The sequence below is a fragment of the Hyperoodon ampullatus genome (assembly GCF_949752795.1).
Source record: "Hyperoodon ampullatus genome assembly, chromosome: 8".
Lineage (NCBI taxonomy): Eukaryota > Metazoa > Chordata > Mammalia > Artiodactyla > Ziphiidae > Hyperoodon > Hyperoodon ampullatus.
In genome coordinates, this window is record NC_136921.1 from 95,939,500 (window position 1) to 95,955,130 (window position 15,631).

Here is a 15,631-nt window from a genome sequence, read left to right on the forward strand (position 1 = left end):
ATCATAGTTCAAAAAGACACATGCACCCCAATGTTCATTGCAGCATGCAGCACTATTTACAATAGCCAGGTCACGGAAGCCACCTAAATGCCCATCGACAGATGAATGGATAAAGAGGATGTGGTACATATATACAATGGAATATTACTCAGCCAGAAAAAGGAACGAAATTGGGTCATTTGCTGAGACATGGATGGACTTAGGGACTGTCATACAGAGTGAAGTAAGTCAGAAAGAGAAAAACAAACATCATATATTAAAGCATATATGTGGAACCTAGAAAAATGGCATAGATGAACCGGTTTGCAGGACAGAAATTGAGGCACAGATGTAGAGAACAAACGTATGGACACCAAGGGGGGACAGCATGGGGGGGTTGGTGTGGGTTTGGTGGTGTGATGAATTGGATGACTGGGATTGACATGTATACACTGATGTGTATAAAATTGATGACTAGTAAGAACCTGCTCTATAAAAAAATAAAGTTAAATTATTTTAAAAAAACAACAAAAAAAAACAAAATCCAAAACAAGTGAGAAAATGGCAACAGGAACATACATTTCAATAATTACCTTAAACATAAATGGATTAAATGCTCCAACCAAAACACATAGACTGGCTGAATGCATACAAAAACAATACCTGTATATATGCTGTCTACAAGAGACCCAATTTCAGTCTACGGACACATACAGACTGAAAGTGAGGGGATGGAAAAAGTTATTACAGGCAAATGGAAATCAAAAGAAAGCTGGAGTAGCAATACTCATATCAGACAAAATAGACTTTAAAATAAAGACCGTTACAAGAGACAAAGAATGACACTACATAATGATCAAGTGATCAAACCAAGAAGAAGATATAACAATTATATACCCAACACAGAAGCACCTCAATATATAAGGCAAATGCTAACAATAAAAGGAGAAATCGACAGTAACACAAAAATAGTGGGGGGGGGCTCTAACACCTCACTTTCATCAATGGACAGATCATCCAGACAGAATATCAATAAGGAAACACAGGCCTTCAATGATACATTAGACCAGATGGACTTAATTAATATTTATAGAGCATCCCATCCAAAAGCAGCAGAATACACATTCTTCTCAAGTACACATGAAACATTCTCCAGGATTGATAACATGCTGGGCCACAAAGGGAGCATTTGGTAAATTTAAGAAAATTGGAATCATATCAAGCATCTTTTCCAACCACAAAGCTATGAGATTAGAAATCAAATACAAGAAAAACACTGTAAAAACCACAAACACGTAGAGGCTAAGCAATATGCTACTACACAACCAATGGGTCACTGAAGAAATCAAACAGGAAATAAAAAAATACCTAGAGAGGGCTTCCCTGGTGGTGCAGTGGTTGAGAGTCCTCCTGCCAATGCAGGGGACATGGGTTCGTGCCCCAGTCTGGGAAGTTCCCACACACTGCGGAGCAGTTGGGCCCTTGAGCCATGGCCATTGAGCCTGCACGTCCGGAGCCTGTGCTCCACAATGGGAGAGGCCACAACAGTGAGAGGCCCACATACCACACACACACAAAGAAAAAACCTAGAGAAAAGTGACTACGAAAACACGATGATCCAAAACCTATGGGACACAGCAAAGGCAGTTCTAAGAGGGAAGTGTATAGCAATAAAATCTTACCTCAGGAAACAAGGAAAATCTCAAACAACCTAACCTTACAACTAAAGCAACTAGAGAAAGAACAAACAATACCCAAAAGTTAGCAGAAGGAAAGAAATCATAAAGATCAGAGCAGAAATAAATGAAATAGAGACTAAAAGAAAAATAGAAAAGATCAACAAAACTAAAAGCTGGATCTTTGAAAAGACAAACAAAATTGATAAACCTTGAGCTAGACTCATCAAGAAAAAAAGAAAGAGGGCTCAAATCTATAAAATTATAAATGAAAAAGGAGAGGTTACAATGGACACCATAGAAATACAAAGGATCATAAGAGACTACTACAAGTAACTCTATGCCAATAAAATGGACAACCTAGAAGAAACAGACAAACGCTTAGAAAGGTACAATCTCCCAAGACTGAACCAGGAAGAAATAGAAAATATGAAAAGACCAATAATAAGAATTGAAATTGAAACTGTTATTAAAAACTCCCAACAAACAAAAGTCCAGGACCAGATGGCCTCACAGGAGAATTCTACCAAACATTTACACAAGAGTTAACACCAATCCTTATGAAACTATTTCAAAAATTGCACAGGAAGGAACACTATCAAACTTATCCTACAAGGCCACCATCACCCTGATACCAAAACCAGAAATATATACCACAAAAAGGAAAATTACAGGCCAATATCACTGATAAATAGGCACAAAAATCCTCAACAAAATACTAGGAAACCAATCCAACAATACATTAAAAGGATCATACGCCATGATCAAGTGGGATTTGCCCCAGGGATGCAGGATTTCTTAATACCCACAAATCAAGCAGTGTGATACACCACATTAACACATGGAAGAATTAAAAATCCATATTATCATTTCAATAGATGCAGAAAAAGCTTTTGATGAAATACAACATCCATTTATGATAAAAACTCTCCAGAAAGTGGGCACAGAGGGAACATACCTCAACATAATAAAGGCCATATATGACAAACCTACAGCTAACATCATACTCAATGTTGAAAAGCTAAAAGCATTTCCTCTAAGATCAGGAACAAGTCAAGAATGTCCACCTCTGCCAATTTTTCAACATAATACTGGAAGTCCCAGCCACAGCAAACAGAGAAGAAAAATAAAAGGAATCCAAATTGGAAAATAAGCAGTAAAACTGTCACTGTTTGTAGATGACAGGATACTATACATAGAATATCCTAAAGATGCTACCAGAAAACTACTAGACCTCATCAATGAATTTGGTAAAGTTGAGTTACAGGATACAAAATTAATACACAGAAATCTGTTGCATTTCTATACACTAACAACAAAAGATCAGAAAGAGAAATTAAAGAAACTATCCCATTTACCATCACATCAAAAAGAATAAAATAGGGCTTCCCTGGTGGCGCAGTGGTTGCGAGTCCACTTGCCGATGCAGGGGACGTGGGTTCGTGCCCCGGTCTGGGAGGATCCCACATGCTGTGGAGCGGCTGCGCCCGTGAGCCATGGCCGCTGAGCCTGTGCTCCGCAGCGGGAGAGGCCACAGCAGTGAGAAGCCCGCGTACCGCAAAAAAAAAAAAAAAAAAAAAAAAAAAAGAATAAAATACCTAGGAATAAACCCACCTGGGGAGGAAAAGACCTGTACTCTGAAAACTATAAGATGCTGATGAAAGAAACTGAAAATGACACAAACAGATGGAAAGATATACCATGTTCTTGGATTGGAAGAATCAAAATTATCAGAATGACTGTACTACCCAAGGCAATCTACAGATTCATTGCAATCCCTATCAAATTACCAATTTCATTTTTCACAGAACTAAAACAAAAAAATTTTTAATTTATATGGAAACACAAAAGACCCTGAATGTCCAAAGCAATCTTGAGAAAGAAAAACAGAGCTGGAAGCATCAGGCTCCCTGACTTCAGACTATACTACAAAGCTATAGTCAACAAAACAGTATGGTACTGGCACAAAAACAGAAATATAGATCAATGGAACAGGATAGAGAGCCCAGAAATAAACCCATGCACACATGGTTAATTAATCTACAACAAAGGAGGCAAGACTATACAATGGAGAAAACAGAGTCTCTTCAATAAATGATGATGGGAAAACCTGACATCTACTTGTAAAAGAATGAAATTAGAACATTCTTTAACACCATACACAAGAATACACTCAAAATGGATTAAAGACCTAAATGTAAGACCTGATACTATAAAACTCTTAGAGGAAAACATAGGAAAAACACTCTTTGACATAAAGTGCAGCAAGGTCTTTTTTAATCTGACTCCTAGAGTAATGGAAATAAAAATGAAAATAAACAAAAGGGATTTAATTAAATTCCAAGGCTTTTGCACAGCAAAGGAAACCATAAACAAAATAAAAAGGCAACCCAGTGAATGGATGAAAATATTTGCAAATGACATGACCGACAAGGGATTAATCTCCAAAATCTATAAACAGCTCATGCAGCTCAATATCAAAAAAACAAACAACCCAATCAAAAAATGGGCAGAAGACCTAAATAGACATTTCTCCAAAGAAGACATACAGATGGCCAATAGGCACATGAAAAGATGCTCAACATCACTAATTATTAGAGAAATGCAAATCAAAACTACAATGAGGTATCACCTCACACCAGTCAGAAAGGCCCTCATCAAAAAGTCTACAAACAATAAATGCTGGAGAAGCTGTGTGGAAAAGGGAACCCTCCTACACTGTTGGTGGGAATGTACATTGGTATCGCCACAAGGGAGCATAGTATGCAGGTTTCTTTAAACACTAAAAATAGTTTAGTGATGATCCAGCAATCCCACTCTTGGGCATATATCTGGAGAAAACCATGGTTTGAAAGGATACATGCACCCCAATGTTCACTGCAGTGCTGTTTACAATAGCCAAGGCATGGAAGCAACATAAATGTCCATCGACAGATCAATGGGTAAAGAAGATGTTGTACATATATACAATGCAATTTTACTCAGCCATTAAAATAATGAAATAATGCCATTTGCAGCAACATGGATGGATTTGGAGATTATTATCCTAAGTGAAGTAAGACAAAGAAAGACAAATATATGATAATGCTTATATGTGGAATCTAAAAAAAAATGATAGAAATGAACTTATTTACAAAACAGAAACAGACTCACAGTCTTAGAGAAACAAACTTATGGTTACCAAAGGGGAAAGTTGGGGGGGTGGGGAGGGATAAATTGGAAGTTTGGGATTGACATATACATACTACTATATTTAAAATAGATAACCAACAAGGACCTAGCAGAGTGAACTCTGCTCAATATTCTTTAATAACCTAAATGGGAAAAGAATTTGAAAAAGGATAGGTACATGCATATGTATAATTGAATCACTTTGCTGTACACCTGAAACTAACACAACATTGTTAATCAACTATACTCCAATATAAAATAAAAATTTTTTAAAGCCAAAAACAAAAACAAAAAAATACATATATCTGGCAATTTTGAAAAAAGAAATATAAGTAATACAAACCAGAGATCAAACCTATAAGATGGATGAGGAGGGTTTTTTTCTTTTGGAAACATGTTTATATTCTACACATTAAAAATATATATATAATTAAATCAATAAAGATGGAGGGGAAAAACCCAAACTGAATACAAACAGAAACAAACAAAGCCAACTGTATTTCAAAGTAATAACATATCTATCATGAAGGGGGAAAAGCTAATCCATGTAACTTTTGAACAGAGTACTTGAAATATATACCTTCAATCTAGGGGTCAAAAAAGGAACTGCCAACAAATCCTGAACTCATTTTAGTAGGTTTTCTGTTCATAGTGGTGTGGTTGCAGCTATTCTGAAACTATTTTTTGTATATTATATGATGGAGCAATGGGACAATGTGTTGCTGTCATTGGGAGTCAGAATTCTTCCTACAGAAGAAGCAAGATGCAGATATAAAAAGGAGAGAACCAAGGAATTAGCCTATAGGATTGGATTAAAGTTATCAATATAAAGTCCTGATTTCTGATCAATGTTTCCTAGCTCTGTCTACTGCAAGAGCCTATATGTTATGACATCCTAAGAGCAATGTGTACACCTAGCACCCAGATTTTGGTTTCTCAATACCATTCCCCACCAAAAGGAACCACAACTCCTTGGAGAAGTGGGTCATTCCATGGTTTCGGCAAGGAAGTTATAGTTAAGCCTGGAATATCCTATTGTGCCAAGAAGTGAAGAAATGTTCCAAAATTGATGGAAGAAGTTTGAAAGAATTTTAAGGGGCTCCTCAACATATCTTCACCTCTGTACCTCAAAGGAAACTCAATTTGTATGAAAGGAAATTCCTTATCTTTCTCCCTAAGCCTCTCCTTTATTTCAGTTCCAGGCACTCAAGTCCACCAATGCAAGAAATCAGAGTCATTTCTTTTTCTCTCTTTCACACACGTGAAGGATTCAGCTGATATCATGACAAAAACATTTACATTTTTTTCTCTTACCTCCTGGGTCTGATAGATCTAAAATCACCAGATCAATTTCGAGCTTTACTTACAGATATACTAGTCAACAAGAAGAAATATTAACAATTGCATAACATTAATATGAAGAGAACTTACTGCTTTAACTAAAGTCCAAATATTGTATGGTATTTTAGAACCAACCAGCCCTCAAACATATAGAACACAGATAACATATGTCAACTATAAACAACTATTGGATTGGCCAAAAGGTTCATCTGTTTTTTTCTGTAAGATGGCCCTAGTGGCACTTAGTTTTCTTTAATTTCATTTGAAACAATTTTGTTAGATTGTATGTGACAGCTGTCATATCATCATGCATTTAAAAAAATATTCATCAAAATTGGTGAATTTTTGTGTAGCCACTTTAATATTGAAGATGGAAGAAAAAAAGCAACATTTTCAGCATATCATTCTTTATTATCTCAAGAAAGGTGAAAATGCAGCTGAAACAAAAAAAAGATTTGTGCAGTGTATGGAGAAGGTGCTGTGACTGATTGAACATGTCAAAAGTAGTTTGCGAAGTTTTGTGCTAAAGATTTCTTGTTGGACAATGCTGGTCTCAGGTAAACCAGCTGAAGTTGATAGCAATCAAGTCAAAACAATAATTGAGAACAATCAACGTTATACCATGCGGGAGATAGCTGCCATACTCAAAATATCCAAATCAAGCACTGAAAATCATTTGTACCAGCCTGGTTATGTGAATCGCTTTGATGTTTGAGTTCCACATAAGTTAAGCAAAAAAAAACCTTGACTGTATTTCTGCGTGAGATTCTCTACTTAAATGTAAAGAAAACATTCCTTTTTTAAAACAAATTGTGACAGGCGATGAAAAGTGGATACTGTACAACAATGTGGAACAGAAGAGATCGAGGGGCAAGCAAGATGAACCACCACCAACCACACCAAAGGCTGGCCTTCAACCAAAGGTGATGTGTATATGGTGGGATTGGAAGGGAGTCCTCTATTATGAGCTCCTTCTGAAAAAGCAAATTATTAATTCCAACAAGTACTGCCTCCAGCTAGACCAACTGAAAGCAGCACTCGATGAAAATCGTCCAGAATTAGTCAAGAGAAAATGCATAATCTTCCATCAGGATAACGCAAGATCGCATGTTTCTTTGATAACCAGGCAAAAACTGTTACAGCTTAGCTGGGAAATTGATTCATCTGCTGTATTCACCAGACATTGCACCTTTGGATTTCCATTTATTTTGGTTTTTACAAGATTCTCTTAATGGAAAAAGTTTCAATTCCCTGGAAGACTGTAAAAGGCACCTGGAACAGTTCTTAGCTCAAAAAGATAAAAAGTTTTGGGAGATGGAATTGTGAAGTTGCCTGGAAAATGGCAGAAGGTAGTGAAACAAAAGGGTGAATACGTTGTTCAAGAAAGTTCTAGGTGAAAATGAAAAGCGTCTTTTACTTTTACTTAAAAACCGAAAGAACTTTTTGGCCAACCAATATTTTGTTGGCATCCACCAGTTTTTGAGTTTTTATATATTTGAGGCCAAATTACACATGCAGCCAGGAAGGGAGTTATTAGAATAGCAGATCTGACAAATATACCAAAAATAGCAGCTAATAGACATTACCAGGTTAAAATTAGATTCTCTATGAATCAACATTACAGACTACGGAATATGCCTTCTAACTTAGAGTGTTGAGGTAATATGGTGGGCTAAGAACATGAGCTGTGTAGCCATATTGCCCAAGTTTGAATCCCAGTTCCACAACTTTAGTTATGTGACCATGTGCAAATTCTTTACCCCTCTATCTCCTTTTCCCCAACTGAAAAATGACAGTAATGATAATAGTACCTGTCTCAGGAATGTTGGGAAAATTAACATCAATTGGTATACGTGAAACACTTGGTACACTCCCTGGCACACCAAGAAATCATGGTGATGATGGTGATAAAGATGAATTCTATTAGTATATATTCTATTAGGGAACTGACAGTTCCCCTCACTCTCCCCTCTGCAAAGATGATGCTTAAATGTAGTATTGAAGGGCTAAAGGGTTTGGAACTGTGAAGTCTCAAGAAGTGCAACACTATTTACAATAGCCAAAACATGGAAGCACCTAAATGTCGATCGACAGAGGAATGGATAAAGAAGATGTGGTACATGTACACAATGGAATATTACTCAGCCACACAAAAAATTTAATACCATTTGCAGTAACATGGATGAACCAAGAAATTATCATACTAAGTAAGTCAGAGAAGGACAAATATCATATGATATCACTTATATGTGGAATCTAAAAAAATGATACAAATGAACTTATTTATAGAATGGAAATAGAAAACAAACTTATGGTTACCAAAGAGGAAGGTGGGGAAAGATAAATTAGGATCTTGAGATTAACATATACACACTACTATATATAAAATAGATAACCAACAAGGTCCTACTGTATAGCACAGGAACTATACTCAGTATCTTGTGATAATCAATTATGGAAAAGAATCTTAAAAAAAGAATATATATCTATATATATAGATATATATGGATATATATATGGTGGGCAAAAAAGTGCCTTTGGTTTTTTAATTAAAAATAAAAGACACATTTTTCATTTTCAAGAACTTTCTTGAACAACGTATTCATCATTTTGTACCACTACCTTCTGCCATTTCCCAGGCAACTTCACAATTCCATCTCCCAAAACTTTTTATCTTTTTGAGCTAAGAACTGTTCCAGGTGCCTTTTACAGTCTTCCAGGGAATTGAAACTTTTTCCATTAAGAGAATCTTGTAAAAACCAAAATAAATGGAAATCCAAAGGTGCAATGTCTGGTGAATACGGCAGATGAATCAGAATTTCCCAGCTAAGCTGTAACAGTTTTTGCCTGGTTATCAAATAAACATGCGATCTTGCATCATCCTGATGGAAGATTATGCATTTTCTCTTGACTAATTCTGGACGATTTTCATCGAGTGCTGCTTTCAGTTGGTCTAGCTGGAGGCAGTACTTGTTGGAATTAATAATTTGCTTTTTCAGAAGGAGCTCATAATAGAGGACTCCCTTCCAATCTCACCATATGCACATCACCTTCTTTGGATGAAGATGAGCCTTTGGTGTGATTGGTGGTGGTTCATTTCATTTGCCCCATGATCTCTTCTGTTCCACATTGTTGTACAGTATCCACTTTTCATCGCCTGTCACAATTTGTTTTAAAAACGGAATGTTTTCATTACATTTAAATAAAGAATTGCATGTGGAAATACAGTGAAGAAGGCTTTTTTCACTAAACTTATGTGGAACCCATGGACTTCCCTGGTGGCACAGTGGTTAAGAATACACCTGCCAATGCAGGGGACAGAGGTTCGATCCCTGGTCCGGGAAGATCCCACATGCTGTGGAGAAACTAAGCCCATGTGCCACAGCTACTGAGCCTGCATGTCACAACTATTGAAGCCCGCACACCTAGAGCCCTTGCTGTGAAACAAGAGAAGTCACTGCAATGAGAAGCCTGTACACCACAACGAAGAGTAGACCCCACTCGCTGCAACTAGAGAAAGCCTACGCACAGCAGCAAAGACCCAACACAGACAAAAATAAATTTAAAAAATAAAATTAAATAAATAAAAATAAAAAACAAACTTATGTGGAACCCAAACATCAAAGCAATTCACATAACCAAGCTGGTGCAAATGATTTTCAACACTTGATTTGGATATTTTCAGTATGTCAGCTATCTCCCGCATGGTATAACATTGATTGTTCTCAATTATCATTTCGATTTGATTGCTATCAACTTCAACTGGTCTACCTGACCATGGAGCATCTTCCAGCAAGAAATCTCCAGCACAAAACTTCACAAACCACTTTTGACACGTTCGATTAGTCACAGCAAATTCTCCATATGCTGCACAAATCTTTTTTTGCATTTCAGTTGCATTTTTACCTTTCTTGAAATAATAAGGCATAATGTGCTGAAAATGTTGTTTTTCTTCCATCTTTAATATTAAAATGGCTACACAAAAATTTACCAATTTTGATACGTCCTTTTTTAAATTTATTTCTTTATTTTCAATTAATTAATTAATTAATTAATTTGGGGGGGTTGTGTTGGGTCTCCGTTGCTGTGCGTGGGCTTTCTCTAGTTGCAGTGAGCAGGGGTACTCTTTGTTGTGGTGCGGGGGCTTCTTATTGTCGTGACTTCCCTTGTTGTGGAGCACAGGCTCTAGGCATGCAGGCTTCAGTATTTGTGGCACGTGGGCTCAGTAGTTGTGGCTTGAAGGCTCTAGAGCTCAGGCTCAGTAGTTGTGGTGCACAGGCTTAGTTGATCCACGGCATGTGGGATCTTCCCGGGCCAGGGCTCAAACCCGTGTCCCTTGCTTTGGCAGGCAGATTCTTAACCACTGAGCCACCAGGGAAGCCCTAATTTATTTTTTTTATGTTTTTTTTTTTGATGTGGAACATTTTTAAAGTCTTTATTGAATTTGTTACAATATTGCTTCTGCTCTATGTTTTTGGTTCCTTGGCCACGAGGCATGCGGGATCCTAGTTCCCTGACCAGGGATCGAACCCACACCCCCTGCACTGGAAGGCAAAGCCCCAGCCACTGGACCACCAGGGAAGTACCTTGATAAGTCCTTTTTTAAATGCACGTTGATATGACTGCTGTCACATACAATCTACCAAAATTGTTTCGAGTGAAGTCAAAGACAACTAAGTGCTACTAGAGCTTGCAGAAACAAACAACCAAACCTTTTGGCCCACTCAATATATATAACTGAATCACCCTGCTATACACCTGAAAGTAACACAACATTGTCAATCAACTATATTGCTATAAAAATTTTTTTAAAATAAAAAAATTTGAGAAGTGCAACACTAACTTGGAGAGCTATGTGATCATAAGAAAGGCTACCCTTTATTGAGTGCCTGCTGTTTGATACACATTACATATTTAAGTATCACAATAATCTTGCAAGATTGGTATCACTGACTTCATTTTACAAATAGAAAGCCAAAGGCTCAGAGAAGACATGAAGATAAGGTACACAGCTAAATAAGTAGCAAAACTAGGAACCAAATCCAGATTATCCGAATAAAAACTCCACGTGTCTTAATAACTCATTCATAATCCAGCAATGATGGATTTTCCATTCAAGTAAAGGGAGAATAAAAAGAATTGAACCCAGCCATGCTACCCTAGGCTGATGATCCTTTCCACCCTTCTTGGTGGTTAGGACTAAGTCACCTTGTTTCTGACAGATTTAATGGTATCTGTGGTGAGCTGTTTAGGATATTTCAAAACAATAATATGTGGTGTTTGAACTTGAAAGTCTTTTGATTCCTTATGTATTACAAAATGGAAAATTTTATTTTTGATAGGATATTCAGACAAATCAGAAGTTTCTAAAGAGTAACACTTTCCTCTCCTTCTAGATAGAAAACCACTGGTAAAAGTTGGGCATGCATCCTGTCAGACTATTTTGAGCCTTCCAGTCTTGCAAGTCCAAACTTGGGGAATAGGAAAGCCTCATCCCAGAAGATTTCAAAGGGACCGTGTCCTTTGCCAATATCAAGATTCAGTACAAGCTGGCTTTGCTGGATCACTGATTTCATCAGTGTCTCATCTTCTAGAAATTCTTCAACCACATGGCCCATTGATATTATCCTTTCTAGTGCTGCCATAGATTTTTTATCAATATACTTGATAATAATATATTTAGTTCTGAATACATAACATAGCCAGTTATACTCTGTCTTTTAAGAAACTAAGACCACTCTTTAAATATAGATAGATAGATAGATAGATAGATAGATATAAAGTTTTCAAACCTTTCTGTTGGGAGGCAGTGTGGCTTAGGAAAAAACAGGTGGATTTTTGAGTTAGAAAAGCCTGGGCTTGAACCTCATTCCACCACTATTTTTTAACTGCATGACCCAGGAGTCAATCCTTCTCTCAGAGTTCTATTTCCATAGCTATTTGTGAAGATTAAAAAAATATATCTTGACCACAATAAAAGTGTTGTAATTATAATTCAGTGAGTTGGGGCTTCCCTGGTGGTGCCGTGGTTAAGAATCCACCTGCCAATGCAGGGGACATGGGTTCAAGCCCTGGTCCAGGAAGATCCCACATGCCGCGGAGCAGCTAAGCCTGTGCTCCACAACTACTGTGGCTGCACTCTAGAGCCCACAAGCCACAACTACTGAGCCCGTGTGCCACAACTACTGAAGCCCGCACGCCGCAACTACTGGAGCCCATGCGCCACAACTTCTGAAGTCTGCACGCCTAGAGCCCGTGCCCTGCAACAAGAGAAGCTACCGCAATGAGAAGCCTGCACACTGCAATGAAGAGTAGGCCCTGCTCACCACAACTAGAGAAAGCCCATGCACAGCAAGAAAGACCCAACACAGCCAAAAAATAAATAAATTTATTTTTTAAAAAAAGATTCAGTGAGTTGGTTTATATTAAAGGCAGCAAAGACAATGCCTAACACATACTAGATAATAGATTCAGTTCACTTCACCAACATTGACTGAGCTATGTACTGTTAGAAATAAAAAAATAATAACAAACATTTATAGAGTACTTACTATACTTGAAACTCTATGTGCTTTAAAAAAAATCTCTGTGCTCAAGAGAGCTCTCAGTCTAATAAGGTATCATCTATATAAGCCAACAATTAGAATGTAAGCGACTGTGTGTTTTATCAGAGGTATATAAGAAGTGCTACAAAAACCTAAAAGAGGAAGTGCCTGGTTTTGCTATGTCAGTTGGCTTTGCAGAGAATTTCGTGGTTACATCAGGCCTTGAACTGCAAAATGGACCTCACTGTGCCAACAGGACATGAGGAGCAGTCCAAACAGATGGCAGTTCCTAGCTTTGCCACTTACTTTGCACATGGGCAGGCAATGAGGGATGAGAGAACAGGGCCCAGCGTTAGGTGCTGCAGAGAGCCCAGGAACCCAGCCATGCAAGCAGCTTCATCTTCGCCCATCTCTTCTCTTTTCATTAAAAAAACAACTAAAGTGTATAACTAGTAGAAACAGAAAATACACTTTACCAAGTTATGTAATGTAGCACTTAAGGTATTTTTTTCAAAGAATAAAATTTTTTAAATAGATGTTTTCTCTTTAACAATGACAAATAAGGAGAAAAAAAGGGTTGATCTGAAAAATATTATCTCAACTCTTCAGCATGTAGTCATTGCAAACATCCACCTACCTGTCTCAAACAGTAAATATATTCATATAAGGTTATAATAAAATTCCTGGAGTTACATATAATATCTATGTAAATACCACAGAATTTCATTACCATTAATGGTAGTCTAATGAATACCAGGGGGCTTAAAAATAATTTGTCACAATATGAAATATTATGTAGTTACTAGTTATGCATACTGTGAGAATGCTGCTTTATTACTTTTTACTTCATTTCTTTCCAGTGAAAAAGTTGTTAAATGACAATCCATTATACTCTCATCTAAGGATTGATCCAAATTTTAATATCTCCTGTAGGCTAATAGCATTTGTGATTTGCTTAGGGAACTCTGATAAAAATAGAGCCTGGAAATCAGTCGCAGACCAGTGTATTTATATGTGTTTTTAAAATTCCTTTAGGCTAATAGAAAGAACTCTTTGTCATCTTTTTCATAGTGCATTCCTAATCCATTCCAAGGCATTTGAGAAATCTCAATTAATAATGGTGACAGTCATGAGGAGGAATTTTTTTAAGAACCGAGAAATGCATTAGTATATTACTGCTCACCCTGAATGCAGAGGGTTACCTTTAGAACTCCAAGAATCCAGAGTTCTGGATCATATCATTTTTGGAAAAGAAGTCTAGAAAGGGATAATCTTCAAACAAGATAATGTAGCTCCTTCCTAACAAGAAAAGTGTTTGAAGTCCTTTTTTCAGGATAGAGTCTAAACTGTACAGTAAATATAATATACTTTAAGAATTGTAGAGTATGTATATGACAGACCAGATAGGCAATAGAACATCAGTCAAAGGTTCATGTTCCAGATTCAGGCAGTTACGAATTTGTTTCCAGCTCCTCCACCACACAGTAGGTGTGTAACTTCAGACTAGCCAATTTTTAAAATATTTAAACCTTAGTTTTCTAATATATAAACTAAGATGAAGAATATATTAATAAAAATAATTTACTTAATTCTACTATTTGCTAAGTCATGCATTATTTTAACTCAAACCTCACAAGAAAACTCATAAAATAAGCAATATCATTCCCCTTTTCACATGAGAATATATTTATATTTCTTGATGCTATTATTACAAGGATTTAATGAGATAATAAAAATTATTTACAAGAGTGGCACATAGTAAATGCTTAATAAATGTTATCTATTATCATTAAGATTTAAATTTTTTATCATTAAGATTTAAATAATGACTTCTCTATAATTCAGTAAAGGGAGAAATATTAACTAATTCATTTAATAGCATAAAAACTTAATTCAACATTTTACTGGAAATATTTAGAAAAGTTCTTATTTAGTCTTTGATATAATCACATGATAAAATGTGACAATGCATACCTAATTTTTTTCTCCAGAGAAGAAATTTATTTACACAAAAGACATAGTCAAAAGAACTTTTATACAGTAAAAGAATTAGAAATATATTAGAAATAACTTGAGAATAAATATATCTCCTAATTTCTTTTCTCAAGGTAGTCTGTAATGACTGAAGCAGGAATATAACTTTCTTCTATAAGGCATCAACAACTTGTTTTTAAACATAATTATCATCAATTATATGCAAAATATATCCCTCTCTTAGGATAAAAATGTTACAGAGGCCTGTGAGAAACCCTTGGGAAGGTGGACTTTTGTCAGTCATCACAAGTATAAACAGCATCAATAGTTTCTAAAGAACTAACGCTAGCTTGCCTTCAGCTGAAAGAGTCATGGCTATGAGTTAGAGCTGATGTCAATAAGAAAAGAAACTGGAAGGAACAAGAGAAACTCTTGGCATGCCTCTGCCGGTCTTTTCCGGGCTCTTGTGAACCAGGCCCAAGGTAATGGTCTTGGAAAATAAGTGATAACCTTACATGACTCAGGGGTGAGTATTGGCTAACCTGTAGGAATACTTAACATAACAACAAGAATATAAACTATACCTATAATTAGTCATTGCAGAGATACCTTTGGTAAGTGTGGAGTGCAGAGTTTTACAGATGTTCATCAAATTAAAATTATGTTGTTCAAATCTCCCACATTTGTGGTTCTTGGCCCTGGCAACACATTAGAATCATTGAAGAGACTTCTCAAGGAAGCTCATGGCTGGGTCCATCCAGACCCATTTAATCAAAACCTCTGAATTCTCAGGCTCAGGAACAGCAAGTCCTAGGGAGGATGAATTTTTTAAAGCAACATTCATACATACATATGTCATAGCAAAAATGTTATCCTTTTTTATTATACCCTATTCTTTTATATTTTCAATTTCTCTTTTTGTTTGATAATTTTCAATTTATTTCA

At 36.5% G+C, this 15,631-nt stretch overlaps 1 protein-coding gene across 3 annotated transcripts in view; it reads right to left on the reverse strand.

Moving 5' to 3' along the window:
• CERKL (CERK like autophagy regulator) overlaps nt 1-15,631 on the reverse strand; it is a gene marked incomplete at both ends in the record, with an annotated part of 157,570 nt that overhangs the window by 73,216 nt on the left and 68,723 nt on the right. The window lies entirely within an intron of this gene.